Below are 14,321 nucleotides of genomic sequence, written 5' to 3'. Positions count from 1 at the left end.
ATGATCCTTAAGATTTGCCCACAAAAATTTAGCTAAACAAATAGCTAAATAGCTATGGCCATTTTAGCTACACGTTAGCTATAATAGTGTTCCCGTGCTCTCACCCTCTACACATAAACTAAGTACAATTGAGGGTTGATGAGATGGCCAAGTTGGTCTAAAGTGCTAGATTAAGGTTCCAGTCTGAAAGGGTGTGGGTTTAAATCCCACTCTCATCATCGAGGCATCACAATTTAGGGTAAAATCATCCATTAACATGTAAATATTTTGTTGGGAAAATGCCTACACATTTCAATACTCACGTACACATAAGCTAAGAATGTTCAATGATTGTTATGTATATAGAGGACCAAGAATATTATCCACTTATGGGTTGATGAGGTGGCCGAGTTGGTCTAAGGCACTAGATTAAGGTTCTAGTCCGAAAGGGCGTGGGTTCAAATCCCACTCTCATCATCGAGGCATCACAATTTAGGGTAAAATCAACCATGAACATGTAAAGATTTTGTTGAGAAATGTCTAATATCATTCACTTGAGGGTTGATGAGGTGGCCAAGTTGGTCTAAGGCGCTAGATTAAGGTTCTAGTCCGAAAGGGCGTGGGTTCAAATCCCACTCTCATCATCGAGGCGTTATAATTTAGCATAAAATCATCATTGAAGACTTTGTGCAGAAAAGAGCTACGCATTTATTAAGCTAAGAATTATGATTATGTATGTAGAGGATGAGTTTACATATTGGAGGTTTCCATTATAGCCTTTTCATGTATGGTTTAAGGTGGTTCAATCAAATTATGGTCCCTATGGTATCTTATTATCTTCCATTCCTACCACAACCAAAGAAAACGCTTGAAATGTTGGACCACACTAAATGTGGTTGTTATGGAAGAGAAAAGGGGAAACAGTCATATCGTGGTTGGCATGGGATCATGTTTGTACTTCTAAGCATCAATATTGAATACATATGAGCATATGATAGCTCGTCGATTTACTTTCATTTGCTTTATGTTTGATTGTGTACAACCTTGGAGGTAAATGGTGACATACTTCGAGAATACTAGAATTAAGCTTGGAAACATGACATTTGAAACTAATTGGTGGAACGTTATTAATTGTGAAAGGCATGTCAAATGTGTAGGGTCTATGATAGTTAATCATTTGTTGACATCTTGTTTGATTATGTTGGCATCCTTCGCGAGAAAGAGGATGTGGCAATTCATTGCAAATGGAGGTTTCAACACAATCAAGGTTGTTAAGGTGGGAGCGTAAACAATTTCTTAACCTTTAATAGAATCGGATGGCTAGATTGGGATGGTAATAGTAAAGTATGTTATGTTAGTGTCACAAAGAAGATCAATGGCCTCTCAAATAACAAGATAAACATCTCGTAATCCAAGAGGTTACACCTTTATTTGGGACATGTTGTAAGGATTATTACCTTTGTATGAACCAATTCCTGATATAAGATGGGGGATTTGAAGAGCTTGATTAGACATTTGTTGGCAATAAGAGATTGACTATGATAGCAACAAATGATTATCTGGTGGTGTCATGTGATCAAGGGAAGTTGGTATTCTCGATTGATGCTACAAGCGAAGGTATTCATTTGCACAGTTATGGTTAGAGTTTTACAATTGGAGGATGCACTAAACAAAAGAAATAATGTTAAAAAAATCTATTTCTTCTGTTAAGTGGAGTTGGAATATAATAGGCATTGATTTCTTTCTTGCCCAATAGCTAAAATGTTTGGAGATGTATCAATTTAGTGTGGATGTATTTGGCTAGAGTAAGACTATCTTCATTTAATCATGTTTTTGCACATATGGAGAACAATGGAGTGATGCCTCAATTCCAAATTATTTTTGAGCTCTTGAGGTATTGAGGGCTATGGTTCAATTGGAATATGTGGAATGCCTTCACTTTTAATTCACAAGTTTGGGTGAGGAAATATGTTACAAAGGTAAAAAGCCTTCTTTTATGACAATTGATAGTGTTAAAGAAGTCATGGAATCTAAACCATGAATTGAGCCAATTGTGGAAGGTGAGATGTCAGCACATTCGTCATCGGAATTCGTGTGTAGTGTGGGATTAGGTTTGTAGTTTTAGATCCCTGGACTTGTAATGTTTGTTGTAAACTAATCATGGTGGTGCTTTTCTTTCGTAACCCAAGTCATTATTTATGAAAAAGAAAGAAAGAGAAAGACTAGTACAAGATAATACTACATTGAAATGAGAGAGGAAAAACAACAACAAAAAGGAAGGACTAACCACATGCATTTGGGGAAATTGTGAGAACTTAGGGACACCCGGGGCAATAAAGTTAAATGTTTGCAATTCTTAGGAGTTTTTACATGAAACATGTTATATATTTGGAGTAGTTGTATGTGTTATTTGAGCAGTTATATGTATCTCATTCTGTTTTCTTCAATTATTTGGTAACTTTATTTTTTTTGAGGTGTTCAGTTGCAGTTTTGAGAGAAGGGGATATAAAAAACTTCAACGCATTTGGGGAAAGAAATAAAAACTCTATCATATTTCACAATTTCTGTTATAATGTACTAAATCTAGCATAAACTATGCATTATTAGAGACAATACAAGACCTCATTGACAATGTGATCAAAACACTAACACATGAAAGTTGGATCCAAGCAAGGTTTGATATGATCCCAAACACCATGGAAAGTGTAGAGAACATCAATACCAATATGATGGAAAAACATGTCATTGCAAGCCAAAGATTATTTGAAGCATTGCCTTTGTACATCATATTATAAGTAATTTCAAGCATTTTGAGAACATTTAATTATGGTTACATTATTGAAGTTCTAAAATCTAAACATGACATTATAGAGATAAAGCTTGTGGTTTGCAACATTCACATCTCAAGCCAAGCTTTCATGCTTTTATATTACAAACTAAAGATTTGGGTCAAAGTTTTTTCTTTTCCATAAAAAACTCCTTCCATTAGTTATAAAGATGTTAAAGATGAGATTATTATATACAAATCCCTATAGGGACACGATAGGTTCATCTTATGTGGATGCCCACTGCCTCAAGAAAGGGAGAGGACGGCCATTGTTGGATAAAGGTTAGTCGTTGTCTTTCAACTCTATCGCAGTCGCCCTTTAGGCCATCATATTGGCTCTTTAGAGTAGCTACAGCCTCACTCCAGATCTCTTGCATTAACATTATTGGTTGCGCACTTTGGTTGGAGAAGACCCGTCTACATCGTTGATTCCATAAAATCCAAAGAGTTATTGGGCTGACCATGTCCAACACAACTTGAGATTTGGCACTAATAGGAGTTGAGTTGATATTGCCGATGGTGGAGAAAAAAAACTACTGTGCTTTTATAACCAAAGTCATCCCCTCTTCCTGATGCTCATAGTTGTCAATTGGGGTCTGCCATGATAGCCAACATACATTCCCCCACTTGATTGAGCCTTGCACCTAGCATAATTGCAATAAGTGGCCAACCCCTCGCAATATTCGATGGGACTCTGGGCAGTCCCATAGAGCATGTCGTATGGATTCTAATATAGTTGGACACGCTACACAATTAGCAGAGTTGAGGTTCCCACGCTGCCATGCACCAACCGGTAATGACTTATGTATTAATAGCCATTGGAAAGTGGTGATTCGCCTCGTGTGTTGTTGTTTCCAGAGTTTCTGCCAAAACTTGGTGATAATTGTGTAAGGAACATGATATGTGTGCCAGACCTTTGTGTTGAGAAGCAAGCTCAACAAAGGTATGTGATGCTTATTAAGAAATAAGCTATAGTAGTTATTAACTAATTAGCTACTAGTGGACATAAAGGTGAAAGAGCTATTTAGCTATGCACAGCTATTTAGCTACTCATAGCTATTTAGCTACTGACAACTAATTAGCTGCATATATAAGTCACTTATGTAGTAAGGTAAAAAGTGGAAAGTGAGTGTGTAAAAGAGAAGAGAGGAAGAACAGAAAATAGAAAACAGAAAACTGACGAGGGCAAGTTGAGCTCTATGTGTAATGCAATAGAAGCTTTTGCACTGTGCAAAGGTAAGTCTCCTTCCCCTTCCCCTTTCTATATTGAGCACTAAACGATCCAGCACATCACAATCCGTTGTGCACACAGAAGAGTCGTAGTGCCTTCGTAACATGGTATCAGAGTTGAGTTGCTCATAAAGAAGATTAGAACAGTACAGATCTGAGAAAGCTTGTTTCACTGTTTGCTAATTTGAATCATAGAGTTGCCTATTGAAGTAATTGTAGCAAAAGCCCTAATTTGAAAGAGAAAATGGCTACAAAAAATGGAAGCCAAATAGTCACAAAAAAGTTGGATAAAAATATTTTCCCGGCGTGGAAGTTTAGAATGACAAATTTCCTGATGGGAAAAGGATATTGGGATTACATTGAAGAAGACCTAGAAGAGGCTCCAGAGATCCTAAAGAAAATGCAACTGCTGCACAGATTAAAGCATTTAAGGAATGGAATCAAGGGGCAAGAAAGGTATTGCATTGGCCCTCACTTAGCATCTCAGATTCGATGCTTGGACACATACAAGATGTTATGCTTCCAAAAGAAGCTTGGGACAGTTTGGTAAAATTGTTTGCACTGAACACAAAGGCTATAAGATGTCAATGAATGAGTATGCTTTGAAAATAAAGAGCATATGTAAATCACTTGCTTCTATCAATGTGAAGGTAGAAGATGATGATAAGGTGGAAATATGCTTAAGAGGCTTAGGACCTCAATATAAAAGCTTCAAAACATCTATTCTCACAAGGGATAGCATCCCAAGTTTTCCAAATCTGGCTTCAATGCTTGTAGTGGAAGAAAGAAATCAAATGGATGATGTAAACAAAGGAAACTCCAAGATTGAGGGGCAAGCCCTCTACAATAGTGTTGGAAGAGGCCGAGGAAGAGGGCATGGAAGATTTGGTTCAGCTAGAACCAACAACAATTATCAAGGAAGAGGACAATAGGTTGTAAGTGGAAGAAACAACATCAGAGGCAGGGGGAGCAATCGAGGAAGAGGTAAGAAAACTTATTTGAATGATGATGGTTGTTGGTATTGTGGAAAACCAGGCCATACACAGGCTGAATCCTATAAAAAGCAAAATGATGAAAAAAGAGGGAAGAGACAGCAAAATAAGTATGCCTCAACTAGTGAAGATTGTGATAAAGATGGTGCATTTGTGGTGCAACATGAAACAGCAGCAATGGTTGAATGTTCATAGAGATGCAATGAAGAGTTTATGTGGTATGTAGATTCTGGGGCATCTAATCATATGACAAGACATGCAAACTGGTTTGAAAATCTAAGAGAACCAGAGATTCCTGGTTATGTACAGACAAGTGATAATACTACTCACCAAATAGAGCATGTTGGAAATATCCCATTGTGGGAAGAAAAAGGGAAAACAAAATATATGTTGAATGTTATGCATGTGCCAAACCGCAAAAAATCTGATTTCTGTTGGACAAATAGTGGAGCAAGGAATGGAAGTTAAGTTTAAGCAAAGTGGATGCTTTATAGAGAAACAGGGAAAGCTTATTGCAAAAGGAAAACGTCAAGGAAGAATGTTTGTGTTAGATGTGGATATGCCTAAAAATATTACAGCCATGTTTGCAGAAGGAATGAGTGTAATCTCAGATGTGGAAATGTGGCATAAAAGAATCAGTCACATAAGTGGATGTAAGTTTTATGTAACATTTATTGATGATTGCTCAAGGAAAACATGGGTTTACTTCATGAAGGAAAAAAGTGAAGTATTTGATTGCTTTCGTAAGTTTAAATGTATGGTAGAAAAGCAGGCTGGAACTAGAATAAAATGCTTAAGATCTGATGGAGGAGGAGAGTACTTCTCAAATGAATTTTCTGATTTTCTATGCAATCAAGGAATAAGGAGACAGTTTACATGTAGATATACTCCACAGCAAAATGGAGTTGCTGAGAGGAAAAACAGAACTTTGGTGAACATAGCAAGAGCTTTAATGACCGAAAAAAATATGCCATTGTATTATTGGGCAAAAGCTGTAAACACAGCAAATTATATTCTAAATAGATGTATAACATCTGGAGTGCATGAAGTAACTCCTGATGAATGTTTCTATAGTAGGAAGCCTAGTTTAGAACACTTAAAAGTGTTTGGATGCCTTGCCTATGTTCATGTACATGCTGAAGTAAGAAGTAAGCTTGATCCAAAAGCTGAAAAATGTGTTCTTGTTGGATATTCAGAGGAGCAAAAAGGGTATAGATGTTATAACCCTTTGACAAAAAATATTGTGGTAAGTCGGGATGTAATATTTGATGAGTTGGGTAGCTAGTATAACCCAAAAGGAAATGTAGAAACTGATGAAGACTGTGAAAATGAAGACAGAGAAAAATCTGAAAATGGAAGAGATTGCCATGGAGATGGAAACAATGTTGGACAACAAAGTTCCACATCAATGGAATGTATTGGACCATCTGGAAGCTCAAGTAGTAAATCTGGAGTGGAAAAAATGCAAGACAGAAAAAATATGATGATAAAAAGGGAAAACAGAAGATGCCAGAATATGAAATGCTTGATGATGGATCTAGAAACATGGAAGGTGTAGATTCATATACATCATTGGATGATGAGCTTGGTATACGAGCCTTGAAAATCCTTGGTATGGAAAAAGCAATGAAGGATGCAAATCAAAAACTGAGAAGCTAAGATAGAGAGAAAAAGACTGTTGAAAGATTTGGTTATGACACATATATGGCTATGCATTATGCATACATGTCTAAAGCAGTACAAATCCCTTATTCAAATAGTTTTGATGATGCAAAATCTAATAAGAAATGGGTGAATGCAATGCAAGAAGAAATAGATGCATTGGCTAAAAACAGAACATGGGATTTGGTAAAGTTACCGAAAGGAAAAACTGTTGTCGGTTGCAAATGGGTCTACAAGACAAAGCATGATTCAAATGGAAATGTAAGTAGACATAAAGCAAGACTTGTGGCAAAGGGATATGCCCAGATGCAAGGAATTGATTATGATGAAACATTTGCACTGGTTGCAAAGATGGCAACATTGAGGACACTACATGTTGTGAGTGCAGCCAAAAGATGGGTTCTGCACCATATGGATGTAAAAAATGCCTTTTTACATGGTAACTTAGAAGAAGAAATGTATATGTGTCAACCACCAGGTTGTGAAGATAAGAAGCATCCAGAATATGTATGTAGGCTGAAAGAGGCTCTTTATGGATTGAAACAAGCACCAAGGGCATGGCATAAAGAACTTTCAGAATCGCTGAAAAAAATTGCTTTCAAAATGTCAAAGGTTGATCCATCATTATATGTAAAAAGGATAAATGATTGCATTGTTGTGATTTTGATTTATGTAGATGATTTAATCATTGGAGGTTATTCCATGGATGAAATAAGCAAGCTGAAGAAAAATCTTGAAATGCAATATCATATGAAGGATTTGGGAGAGCTAAGATACTTTCTTGGCATTGAGATGATCAGATCTGAAAGTGGTATATATATGTTGCAAAAACAGTATGCAACGACTATGTTGAAGAAGTATGGTATGCTTGGATGCAAACCTATTGGTGTACCACTAGATAAGAACTACAAATTGAGGGTTGATTTGGGAGCCAAAATAGAAGATGTAAACATGTTCAGGTCTATGGTGGGCAGGCTCATATATTTGACCATAACAAGACCTAATTTGAGTTATGTTGTTGGATTAGTCAACCAGTTTATGCAACAGCCAACAAAGCCACACTTGAACTGCATTAGAAGAATCTTGAGGTATGTAAAAGCTACTCAGAACTATGGACTGTTTTACAGGGCTGATTTGGACATAAAGCTGGAAGGATAGACAGATGTTGATTGGGCTGGAAGCCAAACTAATAGAAGATCCACAAGTGGATATATGTTTACATTGGGAAGTGCAGCCATTTCATGGAGTAGCAAGAAACAAGCTATTATTGCACTATCAAGTACTGAAGCTAAATATAGAGGAGCTGCAATAGCTGCCTGTGAAGAGGTATGGATCAAAAGATTGTTTTCTGATTTGGGAGAGTATATAGAGGGTGCAGTTACAATTTGTTGTGACAATATGAGCAGCATTCAACTGGCAAAAAACCCAGTGTTCCATGCAAGAACAAAGCACATTGAAGTGCATTATCACTTTGTTAGAGAAAAAGTGATTGATGGAGAAGTGGATCTGCTATATGTAAGTACAAATCAGCAAGTGCCTAATATTCTTACGATAGGATTAAGCATGGAAAAACATACACATTTTAGAGACATGATGGGAGTTGTGAGCATTGATATGATAGTTGAAAAGCATGAAGAAAAGAATATTGAAGATGACCTCAAGAAAGGATAAGTTGAGCTTGAGGGGGAGTGTTGAGAAGCAAGCTCAACAAAGGTATGTGATGCTTATTGAGAAATAAGCTAATGTAGTTATTAGCTAATTAGCTACTAGTGGACATAAAGGTGAAACAACTATTTAGCTATGCACAGCTATTTAGCTACTGACAGCTAATTAGCTGCATATATAAGTCACTTATGTAGTTAGGTAAAAAGTGGAAAGTGAGTGTGTAAAAGAGAAGAGAAGAAGAACAGAAAACTGAAAACTGGCGAGAGCGAGTTGAGATCAATGTGTAATGCAATAGAAGCTTTTGGACTGTGTAGAGGTAAGTCTCCTTCCCCTTCCCCTTTCTAGCTTGAGCACTAAACGATCCAGCACATCACGATCCGTTGTGCACACAGAAGAGCCATAGTGCCTTCGTAACACTTTGCAACAGATGGCGCTCGGGCATATTGAGCGGTTATAATATGGCGACCCAATCTTGTTGTGAATTGAAAGAAAGGAATAGGTTTGCTTCCTTGCCCCGCATAAGGATCACACCATGTCCATTGCAAAAGGTCCCAACTGACCTTACATAGCCATGTGTTTTCATGAGTACATACGTGCCAATCAGGTTGTACTTTGATCGGATCAGGATCTACAATCCATTTATGCTCAGTATATGCTAGTACTCGGATTGCCTTATGATGTGTTGAACTCTTGTTGTCTTGCATTTTAGAGCCTTCGATCCTGTCCGGTGTATCCCTACCTCTTGGGATCAAAGAGCCCTCCTCCTTGTAGCCTATCCATTTCTCCGTTGTCCTCCTTTGATGAGTAGCTTCCCTAATCAATAGAGCGTTAATGATTTCAGATCTCATAGCCCATCCACCCCTGATTCCATGGAGGATGTTGGCTTGGTCTTGTATTGGCAATGACATAAACCGTCTCCAACATTCTATACTTTTTCATGGACCTTCCAACATGTATCCCCATGACAGCCCCTTACTTTATCCAATTAGTTGATTAGATTCATCCCTAATACATGGGTTCCATAGGATATGTTGACTGAGCCAGGCAGGTTCAAATTTGGGTTGATCGCACTTGAGTCTTTGTCTAATGTCACACCACGCCTTCCACATGGATGCACTAAATCTATCCTCCAGTTGGTGACAGAAACTAGGTTTGAGATCCATGTTTAGAATCCATCCAGTTTGGGGGCCCAATTGGTCCCTTTTCGTGGCCTAAAGTAAGCAAAGCGTAACCGTAGTAACATTTTCCAGTAGTCATTCCTTGGTTGGAGTCCTCACACCACAAATTTGGCGAGTAGGGATTTTGATTGTGAGAGGGGATCAATAAGACCCAATCCTCCTCTTGGCTTAGGTGAGGTGAGTATAGGCCACGCCACCTTGGCCCGAGTTGTATGATCTTCCTTACCATACCAAATGTAGTTGCGTACCAGTCGCTGAATCTAGTGTATACTTTCTTGGAGATTTTGACCCAACATGATAGGTTGTACCATGTTGTTGCGAGTAATACTTGGTTTGCCACTATGATGCGCCCCATTAGCGAGGGTTTTTTCAAACTCTAATGTATTAACTTTTGTCGAATGGAGTGAATAACTGGTGTAATCATAGTCTCTGAAGGTATGTTGAACCCAATTTGGAAACCCAAATATTTGGTGCTCGCTCCTTGATTGATCCACTTGAAAGCGGGATCTGGGTGCCACGTAGGATGTGCTTCATGAGAGAGCCATATTGCATAGGATTTGTGCCAATTAATCAATGCATTGGATCTCTTGCAAAATGCGTCTAAACCACTTTCTAGCTTTTGTAAATTTTCCAAGTCACCTTGCAAGTAGACCGCAGTGTCATCTGCAAATTCTATATCTAGGAGGCTTTGGTGAGAATGAGGCACACGAAGACCACGTAAGCTTCGGTATATAATAGAAATAAGGATGGAGCCAGTGGGCAGCCCTGTCGTACGGACCGCAATATTTGGAAGAAAGGGCCCCTTTCACCTGCTACTGAAACACAGTTGGTGGCATTCCTATAAAGTCCTGCAATGCCTTTGATCCATGACTCGTGAAAGCCGAGTTTCCCCATCACACTTTCTAGAAATTTCCAGCATACCCTGTCATATGCTTTCTCAAAATCTAGGAGCACCACAGCTACCCTATTGTTGGGATGCTTGGCAAGGGCTACTGCTTCCCAAAATCTAGGTTTTCTAGGATGCTCTGATTTCTAACAAAACTTGTCTGGGACGGATGAATGAGCTGAGGGAGAAGAGGTGCTAAGCGGCGTGCCACGATTTTTGCGAGCAACTTATAGACAGTATTGAGGAGAGTTATGGGCTGCCACTTACTAATGTCATTGGGTTTAGGGTTTAGGGTTTAGGGTTTAGGGTCATTGGCACTCCCACCACTTTTAGGAATGAGATGACGATCCAAATTCCCTGTCCAAATTCCTCTGGCATGTTTCCAGAGGTGACGATCTCCTCATATGCTTGGAGAAGATCTTCTTTAATAGTGTCCCAAAGGCACGTGAAAAAGTGAGGGGTGAGGCCGTCGATTCCAGGGCAACTATCTACATCCAAATCAGAGAGGGTCTCCCATATCTCGATGATCGATAGGGGACGCACGAGCCATGTATTCATTTCCGTCGTGACTTTCTCATGTATGCTCTGGACGATAATATCTTCTCTTATGTCTTCCCCTGTGGCCATATTCACTTCAGGAAGTAGTCGCTTAAAATAACTTGTGGCAATATTCCTCATTTCGTCGCCATCCTCCATGGTAGTTCCATTCGCTCGGTTGAGGCTATGCATCATTGTTCTAGCGTGCCTCGGTCCCTTGGATCGGAAGAATTCCTTCGTGGTTTTGTCCCCTACTCGAATCCATCGAGCCATGCTTCGATGAAACTCCATGTCATAGATTGCCTTTACTACCATGATGAGTTCATGTTTGGCCATGGCAACCTGTCCTACGATCCAACTACATGTCGGATATCATTGTTGGAGTCGTTGTAAGGCTATTGGTCCCTGTTTTGTCCTCTGTCTCTTTTCTTGAGCATTCTTACTTCTAGTCTTGACAATCTCGTGTAGTAGAGTTGAAGCTCTTGATAATTTAGCTAGAAGTTTGTCAGATGCTAATGAGGCATTAACGGGTAGTGACCATTGGTTGGTGAGTTGTTCCTTCGCCTCTATAACTGTGTAGATAATGTGTGGGATTCGAGGTTGGAATGAACCCCACTTTCGGTGCAAGTGAAAGTGACCGATTACCGGGTAATGGTAAGAGAAAGTCATGACTGGAGTTATGCGACACCACCCTCCCTTCGCTTCTAGGGCCTCGCCTACATAAAGACGGTCGATGCGAGATAGGGTGGGTCCACTATTTCGCCCATCTGATTGGGAGAATAAGAGAGAGTCCCTTTTTCGTTGGAAGATGTTGGAATGTCATATATCTCGCAAGTTAAGGTGTACACATAACTTCTCCCATTATTTATGTTCCCTTCCTTGTAGGATTATGGGGTTGTTGTTAGAGCTATCATGAATGGATTTGATCATATTAAAATCCCCTCCAATGCACCACTCCTCTGCACCCGCTACTTGTTGGCGAATGTGCTCCCAGAATGTTGCCCATTCTGTGCTGCTATTTGGAGCATAAACATTCATGAAATTCCAACGTTGCCCTTGGATGACCAATGTGCAAAAAATGGGCCCTTTCAGGTATCAGTTATTCTTGGTGTATTAAACCTTAGGCTAGATGTTCCCCAATCAAAGTGCAAATACCACCATGATTTCCATCCTCCCCTATTGTTGGCTCCCAAATTGTTCGCCATGATCCTGGTAAAAGATCTCTAACTTCTTTTGAAAGAGTACTATCAAGGTGGTGTTCCTGCAACATGATGATGTCAGCAGCACCCCCTAATATATATTCCTCAAGATCTCTTCTCAGCTTCCATCTGTTTTGTTGGTCTAGTCGACTCCTGAGCCCTTGCACATTCCATGTTACAATCTTCATACTCATGGAATGGGGTGGGAGATTGTCATTTGTGCTTGATGCTTTGCACAACATGCCATGAGTGGGGAGCACTCACCATTTAGACATCCAGTCATTTCCATTGATGGAATGATGGTCCACATCCATGAGTGGAGTTTGTGGGCTATCTTGTGAGCTTCAATCGCCCCTTCATGCTTCTCATAGAAATAGAAAAAGCTTGGAGTTAGTTGGGTGTCTATGATAGTCCGCAGGTGGATGTGGTAGAGATGAGGTTCCTCTTCATCCATGGTGCACCAGAATTCAGTGTTATTCCAATGCTGCTTTAGTTCGTTCATGAGGTTTTCATCTCTTATTTTTGCTACAAAGCATGCTACTTGGCTACATAGTGTATCTTTAATCTTGGGTTTCGACCACTCTTCCTATGACGGAAGCAAGAGTGGAAGGGAGATTGAGGTCGTCGAAACTCCGCTATTGTGTACCGTTAATACATGTACCCTTAATTTTTCCAATGTCTTGTGCCCTATACCTAGCCATTTCAAGGTGTTTTGCGGGTGTGGTTCAAGGTGTTGGCTAGAGGAATCACACTCATTTGTGTCTAGGAAGACTATGATCTGAGGCGTGACATTCAAACTTCTACCTTGGTTTGTTGCTTCTGCATTGGGTGTCGTTCTGCTCAAGCTCTGTATTAAGGTCTTAACATGACTTATCCTTCTTCACTTCCTTGTTTTGTAAGCTTTAACGAGAACTTTCTCTTGTGTGCTTGGTGTCACCTTAGGTCGTTCCTGTTGGGAGACAGGTCCCTCCGGATGGGAAGGGAGAAGAACAGTGCGGATGAGAAGAACAGTGCCGAAACCGGATGACGAGTACCCGGCTACGGAGAGCCGGATGGTACAGACCCGGTGAAGACCGGATGATGAGTACCCGGCTACGGAGAGCCGGATGGTACAGACCCGGTGAAGACCGGATGACAAGTACCCAGCTACGGAGAGCCGGATGGTACAGACCCGGTGAGAACCGGATGAAGAGACATATTCGTAAATATGTTTCTGAGAATCCATTATGGCTATATTTGTAAATAGCCGAAAAGTCATATTAGTATAAATATGACTTAGGGCAAACTCTTAGTAGTTGTTGTTATTTTCTAGTTGTTGTTATTTTCTTGTTGTTTTTATTTTCTTGTTGTTATTTTCTTGTTGGTGTAAGAAGAGTGTGTGCGTAACAGTGTACAGAGAGTGAGAGAGAGAGGAAGAGGTCGTTGCCTCTGATTGTAACCGCCGCCTGTGGCGAAGATCGTGAGCACGAGGTCGTTGCCTCCATGAACTCACTGTTGTACATTCCAACATAGTGATAGTTTGTAGCCTGTGGGCTGCCGTGGTTTTTTCCCTAGTTTGGGTTTTCCACGTAAACATCTTGTGTACTCTTCTCTTTCTGTGTCGAACATCTATTTCCCGTTTTCTGTGTATGATTCTAAGCTCGGTTGTGGCCGAGCGTTGCGCATAAGGAGCGTTTAGTTCCTATCAGTTCCTTGGGGCTTAAGAAAGAACTAGGGGAAGTCTCATCCGTGGGGGAGAGCTCATGTAGTAGATCAAATCGGTTGGGTCAAAGTTTTTATGATGAATGTGTTGCATCCATCAATTATATTCATTCGATTTATTCACATTTGCATTGTATGAGCAGAAGATTCAATTTATCATTTCATATTTGCTTTCTCATATACACACTAAATTCAATTTGATGCCAAGTCTCGCTCTTTCTTTTCCTTTTTCCTTTTTCCTTTTTCCTTTTTCCTTTTTCCAAAAAAAACTCCTTCCATTAGTTATAAAATTTTACAAATGAGAGTGTTAAATACAAATCCCTGTAGGGATGTGATAGTTCCATCTTATGTGGATGCCAAATCTCTCTCTTTTAGTTGCCTAGTGTCTACAGTACATACTTTTTCCAATGTCAAATCTTGAAGACACTCGTTCTTTGTTCTCAAGGATGACGATTGGTTATGCTT

General features: G+C 39.6%; 2 non-coding genes across 2 annotated transcripts; both read left to right on the top strand.

The window, feature by feature from the left end:
- The first annotated feature begins 375 nt into the window (after window positions 1–375).
- On the top strand, window positions 376–456 carry TRNAL-AAG (transfer RNA leucine (anticodon AAG)). Its single transcript has one exon. It is a non-coding gene; the product is annotated as a tRNA-Leu (tRNA).
- An 86-nt stretch (window positions 457–542) lies between these two features.
- On the top strand, window positions 543–623 carry TRNAL-AAG (transfer RNA leucine (anticodon AAG)). The gene has a single exon. It is a non-coding gene; the product is annotated as a tRNA-Leu (tRNA).
- The last annotated feature ends 13,698 nt before the right edge of the window (window positions 624–14,321 follow it).

Source organism: Azolla caroliniana, unplaced genomic scaffold (assembly GCF_043228905.1).
Source record: "Azolla caroliniana isolate FFs.n. ecotype wild unplaced genomic scaffold, voAzoCaro1.0.p SCAF_22, whole genome shotgun sequence".
In the NCBI taxonomy this organism is placed as follows: domain Eukaryota; kingdom Viridiplantae; phylum Streptophyta; class Polypodiopsida; order Salviniales; family Salviniaceae; genus Azolla; species Azolla caroliniana.
This window is presented reverse-complemented; position numbering and strand designations above follow the sequence as displayed.